The 18,216-nt window shown below is 41.4% G+C and overlaps 1 protein-coding gene across 3 annotated transcripts in view; it reads right to left on the bottom strand.

Annotated features, from left to right (window-relative positions):
- LOC136843817 (opioid-binding protein/cell adhesion molecule-like) overlaps positions 1-18,216 on the bottom strand; it is a 470,379-nt gene that overhangs the window by 2,390 nt on the left and 449,773 nt on the right. The gene's annotated exons all lie outside the window — the stretch shown is intronic.

Below are 18,216 nucleotides of genomic sequence, written 5' to 3' on the forward strand. Positions count from 1 at the left end.
TAAAAAATCCCCAAACAGCAAAAAACGAAAAAATTTCAAACAGGGCGAGGAACACCTTCGTCTTGTCCTTTTTCTTAGGCGGGAAATACCTGTCCTCTCATTGGCTGTCACGCTCTGCTCCAGTCCTGATTGGTCATTGTCATTTGTGAAGTCATAATTTTTTTTTAATAAATACTTGCCTGCTGTTTCTACTTACAGTATAGGATCGTTGCCTTAGGACACAACAGACAATTTACTTAATTTTGTTTTATATCGATATGATGGTTTACATCATCTGTCTGTTATCAGAAGACTTCATGACATATTTATAAGACTATAACATTAAAATAGAATAATGGAATGCACTTTATAAACCTTAATTATCAATTTTTTTTACTAAAGTGTTGCTCATTATCATTCTAGTTTTCTGTAAAAGAAACTATTGTGCCGGCTTTGTCTGTCCGTCCGCACTTTTTCTGTCCGCCCTCAGACCTTAAAAACTACTGAGGCTAGAGGGCCGCAAATTGGTATGTTGATCATCCAATCTTCAATCATCAAACATACCAAATTGCAGCCCTCTAGACTCGGTAGTTTTAATTTTATTTAAGGTTAAAGTTAGCCATAATCGGTTTCTGGACAACGATATAGGAGGCCACCACCGAGCCGCGGCTCATACAGTATTATGCCGAGACCACCGAAAGATAGATCTATTTTCCGTGGCTTTGATTATAAGCTGTGCAGAAAACTCGATTGCGCCGGAGAAACTTCGGCGCTCTTTCAAACTCTCTGGGTACGGGGACTTTTTTTTTCAAGTAAAATCGTTCTTTCATAAAGAGATAGGCGCTTACAGAGCTTTAACTTGATTGAACTTATTTAAAACTAGTATAAACATTCATTGAGCACCGCTTTATGTGAAATCCAACTGAATATTAGACGATTATTTACGTTTTATATACAAAAGGGAGTAGGATGAATTTTACTTTTTTCCCAAGTAAAATGGTCCTTTATAGAGAGGTGGGCTTTAAATCGGCAATATTTTGACTGAGGTTGCTTACAACTTGTGCAAAGATCCATCGAGCAATGTTGTACGCGGAATGCAACTAAATATTAATGAATAAATTACGTTTTATGAACAAAACGGTGTAGGATGAATCTTAATGACAGCCCTTTCACGCCAAGAAAATACATAGCTGAGTTCCTCTGAGTTTGCTGCTGTTCTCCGGAGGGACCAAATTTACATGATGGCTTTGGGTAAGGTTCCGTGCTGGTATGTGGCCATATTAATCTTGTAAAACGTTATATTATTTGATTTTACGGTATCTTATTTATTCACTTATATTTAGTCATACGTTAAAATATAAATACATAACAGCACTCGTAAAGATATATATAAAAATTAAATGGAAAAAGACGAAAAGAACGGGAACGAAAAAAGGAGACTGAAAATGACAAAAACTTTTCTCCATCCCGTATTTGAAAATACAAACTTCGCGTTTTGAGAAAATCCCCAACAGAAACGCATAAAGGCGAGGAACACTTGCGTCTTGTGCTTTTCCTTAGTTGGGAAATACCTGTCCTCTCATTAACTGTCACGTTCTGCTCCAGTTCCGATTGGTCGTTGTCACCGGTGACGTCATAAATTTTTTCACAATACTACGCCTGCCTGCTGTTTCTACTTACAGTACAGGATCGCTGCCTTAAGATACCAACAGACAAGTCTTTTCATCCGGTTTTATATTAATATGATGCTTTACATCATCTGTGTCTGTCATCAGAAAACTTTAGGACTTATTTCTAAGATTATAACTCAAAAGAGACTAATGAAATACCCTTTATTAACACTAATTAATAATGTCTGTACAAAAGTGTTGCCAGCTATAATTTTTATTTCTGGCTAGGCAGACGATAGCTTGCATTGTAACCATGGTAAAACCAAGCATTCCTTTAAAAGGATTTTATTTTATCCGGTTATTTTTTTCTGTTCTGCTCGCTTTAAATATTCTAAAAAGAATATAATTTAATTGTAAACCTTTATTATATAAAATTATATTTTAAATGCATAAATTGAATTAATATTCTCATAGCTCTTTTACCACTGTTACTAAGTAGTGTTCATTATCTTTGCACTAGTTGTAAGCAAGCTCAAACATAATATTGCGATTGAATTAATATTCTCATCTTAAATGTCTGTACAAAAGTGTTTTATAATTTTTATTTCTGGCTTGCATTGTAACCATGGTAATCATCAATCTTTTTTTTAATTTTTTCTGTTCTGCTCACTTTAAATATTCTAAAAGAATATAATTTAATTGTAAACATTTAAATAAAATTATATTTTAAATGCAGGCTTTCAATCGCAATATTACGTTTGAGCTTGCGATTGAATTAACTCATCTTAACGTTATCAAGCAAAATAAATCCAATCGCAATGTTGTATTCAACTAGAAAGATAAATCCATCCAACTAAATATTAATCAATAAATCTTTAAAAGAATCCACGTAGTTTTATAAATAAATGTTTTTCTTATACTTCGTTGTGCATTAAATACTTTATGTGGATGATTAAACATTTTAAAAATAAAATCAACTATACAGATATCTTCCAATTAGAAAAACATTATATTCTCTTTAAGATGTTTAGGATAATACAACACATGGCAATTATCTCAGACGTCAGCAACTAGAGCAATAAAGAACATCTTTCCACCAATCACAGATGAGGATGATACAGCCAATGAGAAGACAGGGATTTCCCGTTATGAGGGTGTTCCTGCACCTAAAGAATGCCGTTTGAAGAGCTTAGGTAAAATCTTTTTTTTACAGACGTTTACAGGACATTTTTAAAATTTGATTGAAGTTATTTAAAACTATTATACAGATTTATTGAGCAATGTTTTATATACAAAATTAATTACTTTTTATATACAAAACGGAATTATATAACTGAAATTCTCTGAGTTTGCTGCTGTTGTTTGAAGGGCCCATCAGATTGGCTCTTACCATATTTACTTGATGGCTTTGGGTAAGGTCCCGTGCTGCCATATGGCCATCTTGATTATATAAAATGGTATATTATTTGAGTTATTTTAGCTTATTTCATTAATATTTAGACATGTTAAAATATAAATACATAACACCAATCATAACACCCCGTTTACTCTCTCACTTTTTCCCTCTTTCCCCTCCCTAACACCCCCTCTACTCTCTCTCTCACTTTTCCCTCTTTCCCCTCCCTAACACCCCCTCTACTCTCTCTCACTTTTTCCCTCTTTCCCCTCCCTAAAACCCCCTCTACTCTCTCTCTGTCTCACCTTTTCCCTCTTTCCCCTCCCTAACACCCCCTCTACTCTCTCTTTTTCTCTCTCTCTCTCTCTTTTCCCCTCCCCTAACACCCCCCTCTACTCTCTCTCTCACTTTTCCCTCTTTCCCCTCCCTAACACCCCTCTACTCTCTCTCACTTTTCCCTCTTTCCCCTCCCTAAACCCCCTCTCTCTCTCTCTCTCTCTGTCTCACCTTTTCCCTCTCTTCTCCCCTCCTAACACCCCCTACTCTCTCTCTCTTTCTCTCACTTTTCCCTCTTTCCCATCCCTAACACCCCCTCTACTCTCTCTCTCTCTCTCTCTCACTTTTTCCCCTCCCTAACACCCCCTCTACTCTCTCTCACTTTTTCCCCTCTTTCCCGTCCCTAAAATCCCCTCTACTCTCTCTCTCTCTCTCTCACTTTTTCCCTCTTTCCCATGCCTAACACCCCCTCTATTCTCTCTCACCCTTTCCCTCGTTCCCATCCCTAACACCCCCTCTAATCTCTCTCTCACTTTTTCCCTCTTTCCCAACCCTAACACCCCCTCTATTCTCTCTCTCTCTCTCTCTCACTTTTTACTCTTCCCCACCCTAATACCCCCTCTACTCTCTCTCTCTAACTCTCTCGCTTTTTCCCTCTTTCCCCTCACTAACACCCCCTCTACTCTCTCTCTGTCTCACTTTTTCCCTCTTTCCCCTTCCTAAAACCCCCTCTACTCTCTCTGTCTCACTTTTTCCCCTCACTAACACCCCCTCTACTCTCTCACTTTTCCCTCTTTCCCCTCCCTAAAACCCCCTCTACTCTCTCTCTGTCTCACCTTTTCCCTCTTTCCCATCCCTAACACCCCCTCTACTCTCTCTCTCTCTCTCTCACTTTTTCCCCTCATTAACACCCCTCTACTCTCTCTCACTTTTTCCCCTCTTTCCCCTCCCTAAAACCCCCTCTACTCTCTCCCTCTCTCACTTTTTCCCTCTTTCCCATCCCTAACACCCCCTCTAATCTCTCTCTCTCACTTTTTCCCTCTTCCCCCCCCTAACACCCCCTCTATTCTCTCTCTCATTTTCACTCTTCCCCACCTAATACCCCCTCTACTCTCTCTCTCCTTTTTTCCCTCTTTCCCCTCACTAACACCCCTCTACTCTCTCTCTCACTTTTTCCTTCTTCCCTCTTTCCTTCCTAAAACCCCTCTCTACTCTGTGTCTCACTTTTCCCCTCTTTCCCCTCACCAACACCCCCTCTACTCTCTCTCACTTTTTCCCTCTTTCCCCTCCCTAACACCCCCTCTACTCTCTCTCTATCTCTCACTTTTTCCCTCTTTCCCCTCCCTAACACCCCCTCTACTCTCACTTTTTCCCTCTTTCCTCTCCCTAACACCCCCTCTACTCTATCTCTCTCACTTTTTCCCTCTTTCCCCTCCCTAACACCCCCTCTACTCTCTCTCTTTCACCCTCTTTCCCCCTAACACCCCTCCCTCCCACCCCCTAACACCCCCTCTACTCTCTCTCACTTTTTCCCTCTTTCCCCTCCCTAACAACCCCTCTCTCTCTCACTTTTCCCCTCTTTCCTCTCCCTAACACCCCCTCTACTCTCCCTCTCACTTTTTCCCCTCGTTCCCCTCCCTAACACCCCATCTACTCTCTCTCACTTTTTCCCCTCCCTAACACCCCCTCTACTCTCTCACTTTTTCCCTCTTTCCCCTCCCTAACACCCCCTCTACTCTCTCTCTCTCTCTTTTTTCCTCTTTCCCTCCCTAACACCCCCTCTACTCTCTCTCACTTTTTTCCCTCTTTCCCTTCCTAACACCCTCTCTACTCTCTCTCTCTCTTTCCCATTTTTTCCCTCTCTTTCCCCTTTCCCCCCTAACACCCCTCTACTCTCACTTTTCCCTCTTTCCCTCTCTAACACCCCTCTACTCTCTCTCTTTTTTCCCTCTTTCCCCTCCCTAACACCCCCTCTACTCTCTCTCTCTCTCTTACTTTTTCCTTTCCCCTCCCTAACACCCCCTCTACTCTCTCTCTCACTTTTTCCCTCTTTCCCCTCTCTAACACTCCCTCTACTTTCTCTTTCACCTTTTCCCCTCCTTAACACCCCCTCTATTCTCTCTCTCTCTCTCTCTCTCTCTCTCTCTCTCTCTCTCTAACTCTCTTTTTTCCTCTTCCTCTCCCTAACACCCCCTATACTCTCACTTTTTCCATCTTTCCCCTCACTAACACCCCGTCTGCTCTCTCTCTCTCTCTCTTTTTCCCTCTTTCACCTTCCTAAAACCCCCTCTACTCTCTCTCACTTTTTCACTCTTTCCCCTCCCTAACACCCCCTCTACTCTCTCTCTCTAACACCCCTCTCTCTCTCTCTCTCTCTCTCTCTCTCTCTCTCTCTCTCACTTTTTCCCTCTTTCCCCTCCCTAACACCCCTCTACTCTCTCTCACTTTTTCCCTCTTTCCCCTCCCTAACACCCCCTCTACTCTCTCTCTCTCTCTCACTTTTTCCCTCTTTCCCCTCCCTAACACCCCCTACTCTCTCTCTCACTTTTTCCTTCTTTCCTCTCCCTAACACCCCTCCCTCTAACACTTCTCTCTCTGTCTCCTTTTTCCCTCTTTCCCCTCCCAAACACCCCTCTACTCTCTCTCTCTCTCTGTCTCACCCTTTTCCCTTTTTCCTCCCCTCCCTAACACCCCTCTACTCTCTCTCTCACTTTTTCCTTCTTTCCTCTCCCTAACACCCCCTCTACTCTACTCTTCTCTCTCTGTCTCCTTTTCCCTCTTTCCCTCCCAAACACCCCCTCTCTCTCTCTCTCTCTCTCTCTGTCTCACTTTTTCCCTCTTTCCCCCCCCCTAACACCCCCTTTACTCTCTCTCTCTCTTACTTTTCCTCTTTCCCCCTCCCTAACACCCCTACTCTCTCTCTCTCTCTCTTCTATCCCTCTTTCCCCTTTCCCTAACACCCCTCTACTCTCTCTCCACTTTTTCTCTGTTCCTCCTACCCTCTCTCTCTCACTTTTTCCCTCTGTTCCCTCCCTAACACCCCCTCTACTCTCTCTCTCACTTTTTCCCTCTTTCCCCTCCCTAACACCCCTCTACTCTCTCTCTCTTACTTTTTCCCCCTCTTTCCCCTCCCTAACACCCCCTCTACTCTCTCACTTTTTCCCTCTTTCCCCTCTCTAACACCCGCTCTACTCTCTCACTTTTCCCTCTCCCCTCCCTAACACCCCTCTACTCTCTCTTTTCCTCTTTCCCCTCCCTAACACCCCCTCTACTCTCTCTCTCACTTTTTCCCTCTTTCCCCTGTCTAACACCCCCTCTACTCTCTCTCACTTTTTCCCTCTTTCCCCTCCCTAACACCCCCTCTACTCTCTCTCACTTTTTCCTCTTTCCCCTCCCTAACACCCCCTCTACTCTCTCTCTCTCTCTCTCTCTCTCTCTCCCTAACACCCCTCATCTTTCCCCCTAACACCCTTCTCACTCCCTTTCCCCTCTCTCCTCTCACTTTTTCCCTCTGTTCCCTCTCTAACTCTCTCTGTCTCTCACTTTTCCCTCTGTTCCCTCCCTAACACCCCTCTACTCTCTCTCTCCCTCTCTCTCTCTCTCTCTCACTTTTTTCCCTCTTTCCCTCCCTAACACCCCTCTACTCTCTCTCTCTTTTTTCCCCTCTTTCCCCTCCCCTAACACCCCTCTACTCTCTCTCCACTTTTCCCTCTTTCCCTCTCTAACACCCCTCTACTCTCTCTCACTTTTTCCCTCTTTTCCCCTCCCTAACACCCCCTCTACTCTCTCACTTTTTCCTCTTTCCCTCTCCTAACACCCCCTCTAAACATCTCTCACTTTTTCCTCTTTCCCCTCTCCTAACACCCTACTCTACTCTCTCTTTCACTTTTCCCTCTTTCCCCTCCCTAACTTTTTCCTCTTTTTTCCCCCCTCCCTACTCTCTCTCACTTTTTTCCTCTTTCCCCTCCCTAACACCACCTCTACTCTCTCTCTCTCTCTCTCTCTCTCTCTCTCTCTCTCTCTCTCTCTCTCTCTCTCTCCTAACACTCTTCCTTTTTCCTCTTTCCCCTCTAACACCCCCTCTACTCTAGAGACAATATACTAAAGGAACTTAAAATAAATAGACAAGACCTAAATGTTGAAAGTAGTTACAAAGGGAAAAGAAACACGTTAAGACAATGCTGTCTAATAAGAACCCTACTTCTCATCTATTACAAGGAAGAATTCTCCAAATGTAACACCTCTACTCTCTCTCTAATATGAGGGGAACATGGAATGTCATCAATAAAATAATACCTCCCCTAACAAAAGTAACCTCCTGGGGATCACTTGAAACAACAGACATTGATGCTCAGAAGAGAGCAGATGATTTTAATCAATATTTTGCCAATATAGGAAGGGGAAACGTACGCCAGATCACAAGAAAATATCTGCAATAACAATCAACTCCATTATGATCAGCCCTCTACATCATTGTTTACAATAAATAAATTCCGACCTCGGCCAGTCGATATGGTCACTCTGATTCTTGTAATAAAACATCTGAAACCCCCTCTTGTGGTTCTGACGGAATTCCGTTTCGATTTTTAATTGACTCTCTGTCCGTTACATTATTCTACATTCTTGTTTATTGTCAACACCTCAATTGTTACAGGTAACTACTACTCTCTGACCTTTGAAACATCCTTACGTAGTTCCCGTTTACAAAAAGTGGAGACACTGAAAACGTTGGAAATTATAGACCAATATCTCTGTTGCCTGTCATCTCAAAAATACTCGAGAAAATAATTGCCATTCAACTGATGTCTTACCTTGACTCAAATAATTTACTAGTTAACGAGCAACATGGTTTTAGACCCAATATTTCAACAGAAACTGCGTTACTCTACAGTTACCAATAAAATATATGAAAATATAGAAAATAACAAATTATCTCTCCTGTTATTATTGGATCTATCCAAAGCGTTTGACAGCGTTAATCATCAGAGTCTAATAAATAAATTAGCTAAAGTCAATGTCGACTCTTTTTGGTTCAAAAATTATGTCTCTCAATCGCTTCCAATCTGTTCGTGTTGGATCAATCCTATCCTCTCTGAGATCTCTTTCTTTGGTGTACCCCTCTACTCTCGATTTTGGGCCCATTGCTGTTTTTGATCTATATCAATGATCTACCACAACATATACCCCCTAACATGGACTTCTTGTTATTTATGCTGACGATAACACATATTTTGCTGACTGGGGACTTGAAAAAGCTCGATGATTTGATAAAGAGAGCCGAAAATATATTGACTATTGCAAAATATTATTTTAATAGTAACGGCCTATTACTTAACGAAACTTTTTTCTTTGGATCAAGACCCCTCTCTTTTCTAGTATATATATCTCGCATCCCGGAGAACACGAACATAAAATTCTCTAATGTGACACTTGTTCCGTCACACACAGTTAAAAACCTGGGAGTTTTTCATGGATTGTACCATGACTTTTAATGCACATATTGACGAACTACGCAAAACCCCTAACTGGCATCCTGTTATATCTTAACAGAGTGAGCGATAGATTTGAGCCAGACTGTCGAGTCATGGTGGTACAGTCGTTGGTACTGAGTGTCCTGAACTACTGTTTGCGGGTCTGGGGTTCGACCAATAAAACCCAGTTGGAAAGGGTCAAGAAAATACAAAATTTTGCGGCAAAGGTCGCCGTTGGAGGTGCCTAAAACATGACCATGTTACTCCAATATTTGAAAAACTGAATTGGCTGCGAATGGAGCAAAGTACTTTTACGATATATGCCTCTTGATGTTCAAAATCAGAAATAAACTTCTGCCAGAATGGCTCTTTTCCTCTCCCAACGGTAGGCCAGAATCGTACTGAGAACATTAACACGAGGCACCAGGATCACTTATCTGTTCCCAGAACTTTCACCGATACGGGAGCTCACTTTTTCTTTCGTCTAACACCCCCCTGTGTGGTCCCCTCTGTTCTGGAACCGTCTGCCTGCTGATATCAAGCCCCGCGAAACCATATCTTCTTTTAAATCTCATTTCATTGCACCTTAGTCCAAAAATGAGAAACTCTTCATTTTTAACCTTTTCCTCTCATCACTGTCATAAGTTTTAGGAGCTTTAGAAGTATTCTCTTCTATACCGAATAAAAGTTGTGAAATTTTATCTTTCCTTGTAAACTCTGTTTACTTTATCTTTTATGAGAATTAGCTAATTTATTATTTTACTGATTTGAAAGTTTTCACTTGATTGTTTTTAACATCGTATTCATTTTATGCCTATATTAACACCCCTGTTGTTTATCTTACTGCGTTTCTGTTGCATAGAGTCGAAAATTTTTATTGCAATTCCGTTTTTATTGATATCAGTGATATTATATTGCAACATGTCACCTGCATACTAGTTGCAGGTCCTGTGATAATGAATACTGTTTATTATGTAAAATTCTTTATAAAACTATGAATAGACCTGTGTTACTCAGAAAGAGTAAAACCCCTAATAGCCATTTTTAATGGAATAAACAATTTGACTTTGACTTTTTCCCTTTTTCTCCTCCTTAACACCCCTCTCTCTCTCTCTCTCTCTTTTTCCCTCTTTCCCCTCCCCTAACACCCCTCTACTCTCTCTCACTTTTTCCTCTTTCCCCTCCTAACACCCCCCTCTACTCTCTCTCACTTTTCACTCTTTCCCCTCCTAACACCCCCTCTACTCTCTCTCTCTCTACCTTTTCCCTCTCCCTAACACCCCATCTACTCTACTATCACTTTTTTTCCCTTTCTTTCCCCCCTAACACCCCCTCTCTCTCTCTCTCTTTTTCCCTCTTTCCCCTCCCTAACACCCCCTCTTTCTCTCTCTCTCTCTCTCTCTCTCTCTCACTTTTTCCCTCTTTCCTCTCCCTAACACCCCTCTACTCTCTCTCTCTTTTTTCCCTCTTTCCCTCTCTAACACCCCCTCTACTCTCTCTCTCACACTTTTTCCCTCTCTCCCCTCCCTAAAACCCCCCTCTACTCTCTCTATGTCTCACTTTTCCCTCTTTCCCCCTCCCTAACACCTCCTCTACTCTCTCTCTCACTTTTTCCTCTTTCCCTCCCTAACACCCCTACTCTCTCTCTCTCTCTCACTTTTCCCTCCTTCCCATCCCTAACACCCCTCTACTCTCTCTCTTTTCCCCTTTCCTCCCCCTAACACCCCCTGTACTCTCTCTCTTACTTTTTCCCTCTTTCCCGTCTCTAACACCCCCTCTACTCTCTCTCACACTTTTTCCCTCTTTTCCCCCCTAACACCCCTCTACTCTCTCTATGTCTCACTTTTCCTCTTTCCCCTCCCTAACACCCCCTCTACTCCCTCTCACTTTTAACCTCTTTCCCCTCCCTAACACCCGCTCTACTCTCTCACTTTTTCCTCTTTCCCCTCCCTAACACCCCCTCTACTCTCTCTCACTTTTTTCCTCTTTCCCCTCCCTAACACCCCCTCTACTCTCTCTCTTACCTTTTCCCTCTTTCCCCTCCCTAACACCCCCTCTTCTCTCTCACTTTTTCCCTCTTTCCCCTCCCTAACACCCCCTCTACTCTCTCTTACTTTTTCCCTCTTTCCCCTCTCTAACACCCCCTCTACTCTCTCTCACACTTTTTCCCTCTCTCCCCTCCCTAAAACCCCCTCTACTCTCTCTATGTCTCACTTTTTCCCTATTTCCCCTCCCTAACACCCCCTCTACTCCCTCTCACTTTTAACCTCTTTCCCCTCCCTAACACCCCTCTCTCTCTCTCTCACTTTTTCCTCTTTCCCCTCCCTAACACCCCCTCTCTCTCTCTCTCTCTCTCACTTTTTCCCTCTTTCCCCTCCCTAACACCCCCTCTACTCTCTCTCTCTCTCTCTCTCTCTCTCTCTCTCTCTCTCTCTCTCTCTCTCTCTCTCTCTCTTTTTTTCCCTCCATAACAGCCCTTTGTTGGCCGACTCAGTCTCCTCTTAACACCCCCTCTACTGTCATTAGATGGGCCCTCTTCAATCCCTAACACCCCTCTACTCTCTCTCTTTTTCCTCTTTCCCTCCCCTAACACCCCTTAGACTTTTTTATTTCTGGTGAAAACCCCTTAATTTCTCGCTATAATGTTCCCTCTTTCACCCCTCACAATAAACTGTAGGTCCCGTTGCTAACAACCAAATGGTTCTTAGCCACTAAAAATACCCCTCTAATCCTCTCTCTATGTCTGAGCCCTTTCTCCTGTTAATCAGCTCAGTGGTCTGGTAAAACTAAGGTATAACACCCCCTTTAAACATCCCCTCCATAACACCCCGTCTACTCTCACTTTTTTCCCTCTTTCCCTCCCTAACACCCCCTCTACTCTCTCTTTTTTTCCCTTTCCCTCCCTAACACCCCTCTACTCTCTCTCCCTCTTTTCCCTCTTTCCCCTCCCTAACACCCCCCTCTACTCTCTCTCTCACTTTTCCCTCTTTCCCTCCTTAACACCCCCTCTACTCTCTCTCACTTTTCCTCTTTCCCCTCCCTAACACCCCTCTACTCTCACTTTTCTCTCTTTCCCCTCCCTAACACCCCTCTACTCTCACTTTTTTCCTCTTTCCCCTCCCTAACACCCCTCTCTCTACTCTCACTTTTCCCTCTTTCCCCCCCCTAACACCCCCTCTCCCTCTCCCTTTTTCCCTCTTTCCCTCCCTAACACCCCTCTCTCTCTCACTTTTTCCCTTCTTTCCCCTCCCTAACACCCCTCTCTCTCTCACTTTTTCCCTCTTTCCCTCCTAACACCCCTCTACTCTCACTTTTCCCTCTTTCCCCTCCTAAAACCCCTCTACTCTCTCTTTTTCCCTCTTTCCTCTCCTAACTTCCCCTAACACCCCTCTACTCTCTCTCTTTCTCACTTTTTCCCTCTTTCCCCTCCCTAACACCCCCTCTACTCTCACTTTTTCCCTCTTTCCCCTCCCTAAAACCCCCTCTACTCTCACTTTTTCCCTCTTTCCCCTCCCTAACACCCCCTCTACTCTCACTTTTTCCCTCTTTCCCCTCCCTAACACCCCCTCTACTCTCTCTTTTTTTTCCCTCTTTCCCCTCCTAACACCCCTCTACTCTCACTTTTCCCTCTTTCCCTCCCTAACACCCCCTCTACTCTCCTTTTCCCTCTTTCCCTCCCTAACACCCCCTCTACTACTCTCACTTTTTCCCTCTTTCCCTCCCTAACACCCCTCTACTCTCACTTTTCCTCTTTCCCCTCCCTAACACCCCTCTCACTCTCTTTTTTTCCCCTCTTTCCCCCCTAACACCCCTCTCTCTCTCTCTTTTTCCCTCTTTCCCCCCTCCCTAAAACCCCCTCTACTCTCTCTCTTCCCTTTTCCCCCCCTAACACCCCTCCCCCTCTTCCTCACCCCTCTCTCTCACTTTTTCCCTCTTTCCCCTCCCTAACACCCCTCTCTCTCTTTTTCCCTCTTTCCCCCCCTAACACCCCCTCTCCTCTCTTTCCCTCTTTTCCCTCTTTCCCTCTTTCCCCCCTAACACCCCCTCTAATCTCTCTCACTTTTTCTCTCTTTCCCTCTCCCTAACATCCCCTCTACTCTCTCTCTCAATTTTTCCCACTTTCCCCTCCATAACACCCCCTTTGCTCTCTCTCTCTCTTTCTCTCTCTCTCTCTCCCTAACACCCTCTCTCTCTCTCTCTCTCTTTCTCTCTTTCCTCTCACCCCTCTCTCTCTCACTTTTCCATCTTTCCCCTCCCTAACACCCCTCTCTCTCTCTCTCTCTCTCACTTTTTCCCCCCTCTTTCCCCTCCCTAACACCCACCCTCTACTCTCTCTCTCTCTGTCTCTCCCAAACACCCCTCTTCCCTCTTTCCCCTTCCCTCCCAAACACCCCTCTACACTCTCTCTCTCTGTTTTCCCTCTTCCCCCCCTAACACCCCTCTACTCTCTCACTTTTTCCCTCTTTCCCTCCCTAACACCCCTCTACTCTCTCACTTTTTCCCTCTTTCCCCTCCCTAACACCCCCTCTACTCTAACTTTTTCCCTCTTTCCCCTCCCTAACACCCCCTCTCTTCTCTCTCTCAATTTTCCCCTTTTTCCTTCCTAACACCCCTCTACGCTCTCTCTCACTTCCGCTCCCCTCTCACTTTCTCTTTCCCTCTTTCTTCTCCATAACACCCCCTCTACTCTCTTACTCTCTCTCACTTCCTCTCCAACCATCCCTGTCTCTCTCCCCTCTGTCTTCTCCCTAACACCCCTTCTACTCTCTCTCTCTCCCTCTCACTCTCTCTCCAACCATCCCTGTCTCTTTCCCTGTGTCTTCTCCCTAACACCCCTTCTACTCTCTCTCACTGTCCCTCTCACTTCCTTGCCTCTTTCTTTCTGTCACTCTCTCTCTCCAACCCTCCCTGTCTCTTTCTCTCTTTCTTCGGCCTAACACCCCCTCTACTCTCTCTACGGGAATAACCAGCCCCGTTTCACTGGCAGAATCAGCCCCGTTTCAGGGAAGCCCTTCCACCCCCCTACCCCCACCCCCTTCGGTGCCTTACCCCAACATTGTTCTTTTCGAGATAGTAAGTCATATGTATACCGCATTTGGTTGAAATTGCTCAATGCGTTTCAGAGTGTATGTGGAACATACACATACACACAAACATCCATTTTTATGTATATAGAATGGCTTTTTTTTGCACTGCTGTAATTTGATTGAACTTATTTAAAACTATCATGAAGACTCATTGAGGAATGTCTTCTGTGGAATGAAACTATTGCATTTATTACGTTGTAGATACAAAAAACCGGTGTAGGATGAATCTTAATGACGACATCCCTTTTTCGCTAAGAAAATACACAACAGTGTTCTCTGAGTATGCTGCTGTATGAAGGGCCCTTCTTATTGACTGTATTAATGTTGGTGATTTTTTTAATATATACGTAGGTATATTATATATGTGTATATAAACTAGTATATTATATAAAATATATAATTGTATATATATATATATATTATATATATATATATATATATATATATATATATATATATATATATATATATATATATATATTTATTATATACAATATCAAATCTGTTTTTCAATGCTAGATTATTTGTTATATGTTTTACTCTCCTGAAGATTTAAAATGGAAAAAAATCCCAAACTTTTATTTATTAAATATCTCTTATTCTTGGATGCTCAGGGTCCAGAGGTCCACACCTGGCCTCTTACTTCCTATCACACCTTTACCTCACTCACTGTATTGCTTTGGGCAATGATCTGTGCTTGTATAAATCAGCATAGGCTAAACCAAGCTGCGATTATCTGCAAAATATGTTGTTTGGGTATTGACAGCAGATCCACAGCATGCCTCTTACCACAATTACAAGATGCTTTTGAGTAAGACCCTGTGCTGGCATACAGTGAACTTGAATTCAAACAATGAAATTTTTTTTTTCATTTAGCCTGGTTTATTTTTTCAGCCCTTTTCCTCAGGATTTCTGATGTGTCACATGTAGGGATCCTCTGAAACAAGTGATTAAATGTTGCATCAGCTGCATTAAATTTATATACAGTTTTTTCGAGCTTGTTTTTTTCCGTGACTGTATTTCACCAGTAAGTCTCCATTTTTATCATTCTTTCAAAAATGTAGATATAAAAATTTGTCGGTATGACGTCTTTTAATAAAGAATATACATTCATTCAAATTATGAAGCAAATTCGATGTTTACTAGAAAGTCTTGAGCCATTACTGAACTAATGCGTAGGTCGACGGAGGTTTTTTTTTTTTTATTACTTGAGGTGTTCCCTGGTAATTCATTTCTTGAGAATCGATACTTGGTTAGAAAATTAACAAACGGCCCAGAAAGAAACACGGGAAACAGTAAAAACACAAAAACCTTATTGTAATACAAGCTCAAGCCTTCTCTGTAAACAGTAGTGTTGCAGCTGACACAGCAATTATGTGTAATCAAGATAATGAAAAACATTAGCCAGAAACAACAACTGGAAACAAAAACAACAGCAAAAAACAAACAACAAAACTCCTCATAACTAGAGCGTTGGAAAGAAGAAAAACTCATTGTCTTTCAGGCCATTACAGCAAACTTCCCAACAACAACAACAACAACAACATATGAAGGCGAGGAACACCTTCATCTACAACCTTTCCATAAGTGGGAAACATTTGTTTTTTTATTGGTTGTTACAGGTCTTAATGAGAAAGCACCTTTTGTTTTATCTGGCCTCGAGTAAACAAAGCACTCATTACATGTTAAAATATGTGTAGGAGGAGGATCCATACATAATTAATTACTTAAGGGCGCTAAATAATCCCGATGGGTTCCGGCGTTTGGTCTTCAAGACCTAAATTTCATAATCAGTCAATCAACTACTTAAAAGATAAAACTAACTGTTGAGAATTAATGGGAGCCAATTCAATTTGCAATTCTAGTCATTAATATATATATATATATATATATATATATATATATATATATATATATATATATATATATATATGTACACACACACATATATATATATATATATATATATATATATATATATATATATATATATATATATATATATATATATATATATATATATAAATTTATATATATATATATATATATATGAATTTTATATAAGAACCTAACGTGCATTAGGCAGGACAGACCAACAGTGGACCAAAACTCCGTCAACATGAATATATTTTAATTTTAAAAATAAATTACTTTCATTTGAATTTAATGTGTAAATTTACATTATCATTTATTCAAGAATCATCATTAACAGAATCATGTTAAAACGTATAGCAGTGATGGCAATGTGTGTGTATCTAACACTTCCTCCCCCACTGTGAAAATGGAATCATCCAAGCAGCCCAAGTACAGACTGATGCCACCTTCATTTTATATCTATCTCTAACTTTTCTTATGGGCAAGAATAGTTTTACTTTTAGTAAACCTTTTAGTACGAGTCTAGTTTCATCTGTGATATTGTATTATCCACTTCTTTTTAATCTGGTGAGCACTCTTTTTCTCACTCCATGGCTTTGTTTTTTCCAGAGCAAATGGTCTGTTCTTGCCTTAGCTTAGCCCAATAATTCCTTATTTCCTCAAGGTTACGAAAATTTTGCGTGTTCTGCAGAGTTAATTCAATATTATGCAGACCATGATTTTCTGTGATTAAATGTTGAATGGAAAACTTCAGTAACCATTTAAATGGACGGAAGGTGTTCATTAACGGACATCGAGTCTACTGCTTCTATGACGAGACGATTCTGGTGTGCCGTTTTGACATTATTTTCTTTGCTACTGAAGATTTCACTTGTGCCCTTATCTATTCAGTGGCATTGTACTGACAGTGATATGGAGGTATCTTGAACACTTCATGTCCTTCGTCTCTTGCAAGTCTGTCAGTTATGTAATCATTATCTTCACATGAATCTGTCTGCGAGTTTACTCACTCTGTTAAATCGCATTTACTCAGGCTACCTCCTAAAATTACGTCCTACTTGTGCAACCAGTCTTCTATTGGTTCTCTTTTTTGGCAACACTATCGGTGGTCTGTCGATTCGTACTGAATGTTACGTTGCGTTATCCAACACTGTGATGGATGACGGTCTTATATTGAGAAGAAGTTTATCATTTTCACCGCTATTCGATAAATCTTAAAAAGGTTATTAAATAGAAGTTGAAAGCAATTATCCACAGAGAGAACATTAACTGTTGACGCGGGAATATAACATGTAATTCACACTCACCAAAGAATTTTAGGAGTTGTAAGAATTTCGTTTATATATTTTTCTTTTCAAAACTCATATAAACTGTATGCGAACATAATCAAGTTGATAATAGGTCTTTAATGCCTATGTACCTAAAAGAGAATTAGCCTACTTTCCTAAAATTCATTTTGTGATGCACTAACTGAAATTTGAGATAAAAAAACTGATTCAGATTTGAGAAGACATTCACTCAAACTAAAAAATTTGTGATAAATAACTCATAGGGACTAAGGTCTCCGTTGCGTGGCCGAAGATGTTCGAACCCCATTCCATTCAGCTGTGTCTGCTTTAATTAACTGGAATTCGAACCAGCGCCTGTCTCAGGTTTCGGGTCCCTCAGTCAAGCCTTTGGGCTCCTTCCACATGCCTTAGGTTTCTCTCTGAATAATAAATTCCAATACTGCTAAAAATGTCACGGTGTGCATCCTGACGTTTACAAATTAACATTAAATATAAGGTGATCGTTCTGTCAGCCTTTTCTGACTTGATATTGCGTGTCATTATGGCGGGAAACTGGCGTTAAAAAAAAAATATTGACGTCTTACAGAAAAAATAAAAAAAAAAAATCATCACAAAATAACAGCAACTTATAAACCAAAGATTGTTAGTGGACTAATCAGGTACTAAAGCCACCAAACTATAGAACATGTTGAGACATAAGGCATGTTTGCCGAGAAAAAAAAAAAAAAAAAAAAAAAAAACGAACGTTATTGTAGATCAAAGTCAATTTTGGCAATGGCCACTACCATTTCTACTAGCCTTTGACGTAATGACTTTACCAATAAGGCTTAGTTTGCCCTTTCTCGTTAACTTAGATCTGGTCATGGAAGAATGATTTCATCTTTATTATCTTAAATGTCTAATTTGAATAACGGAAATGAAACCCGAAACTGATGGAGGTGGGGAACTGTAGTCGAAGGAACAGGAGTGACGGCGGCGAAAGGGGAAGAAGAGGGAAGAGAAAGGAACAGGACGGGAAGGGGTCTGAGCAAGCTCTCTGGAAGACAGAACAGCGTTAGAAACCGGTGCAGCGGTTTAAAAGGGAATCAAGGTGAAGAAGATTATAGTAGTTACGCGTTAATTATAACTATGGATTTCAAAACATCTTAAAATGGGATGTGACTTGTTAAAAATGTGATGCACAAAAATGCGATTTTTACAAATAAAAAGTAAAAATGATTCGAATTTTCTTCG

This window comes from Macrobrachium rosenbergii, chromosome 12 (assembly GCF_040412425.1).
Source record: "Macrobrachium rosenbergii isolate ZJJX-2024 chromosome 12, ASM4041242v1, whole genome shotgun sequence".
NCBI lineage: Eukaryota > Metazoa > Arthropoda > Malacostraca > Decapoda > Palaemonidae > Macrobrachium > Macrobrachium rosenbergii.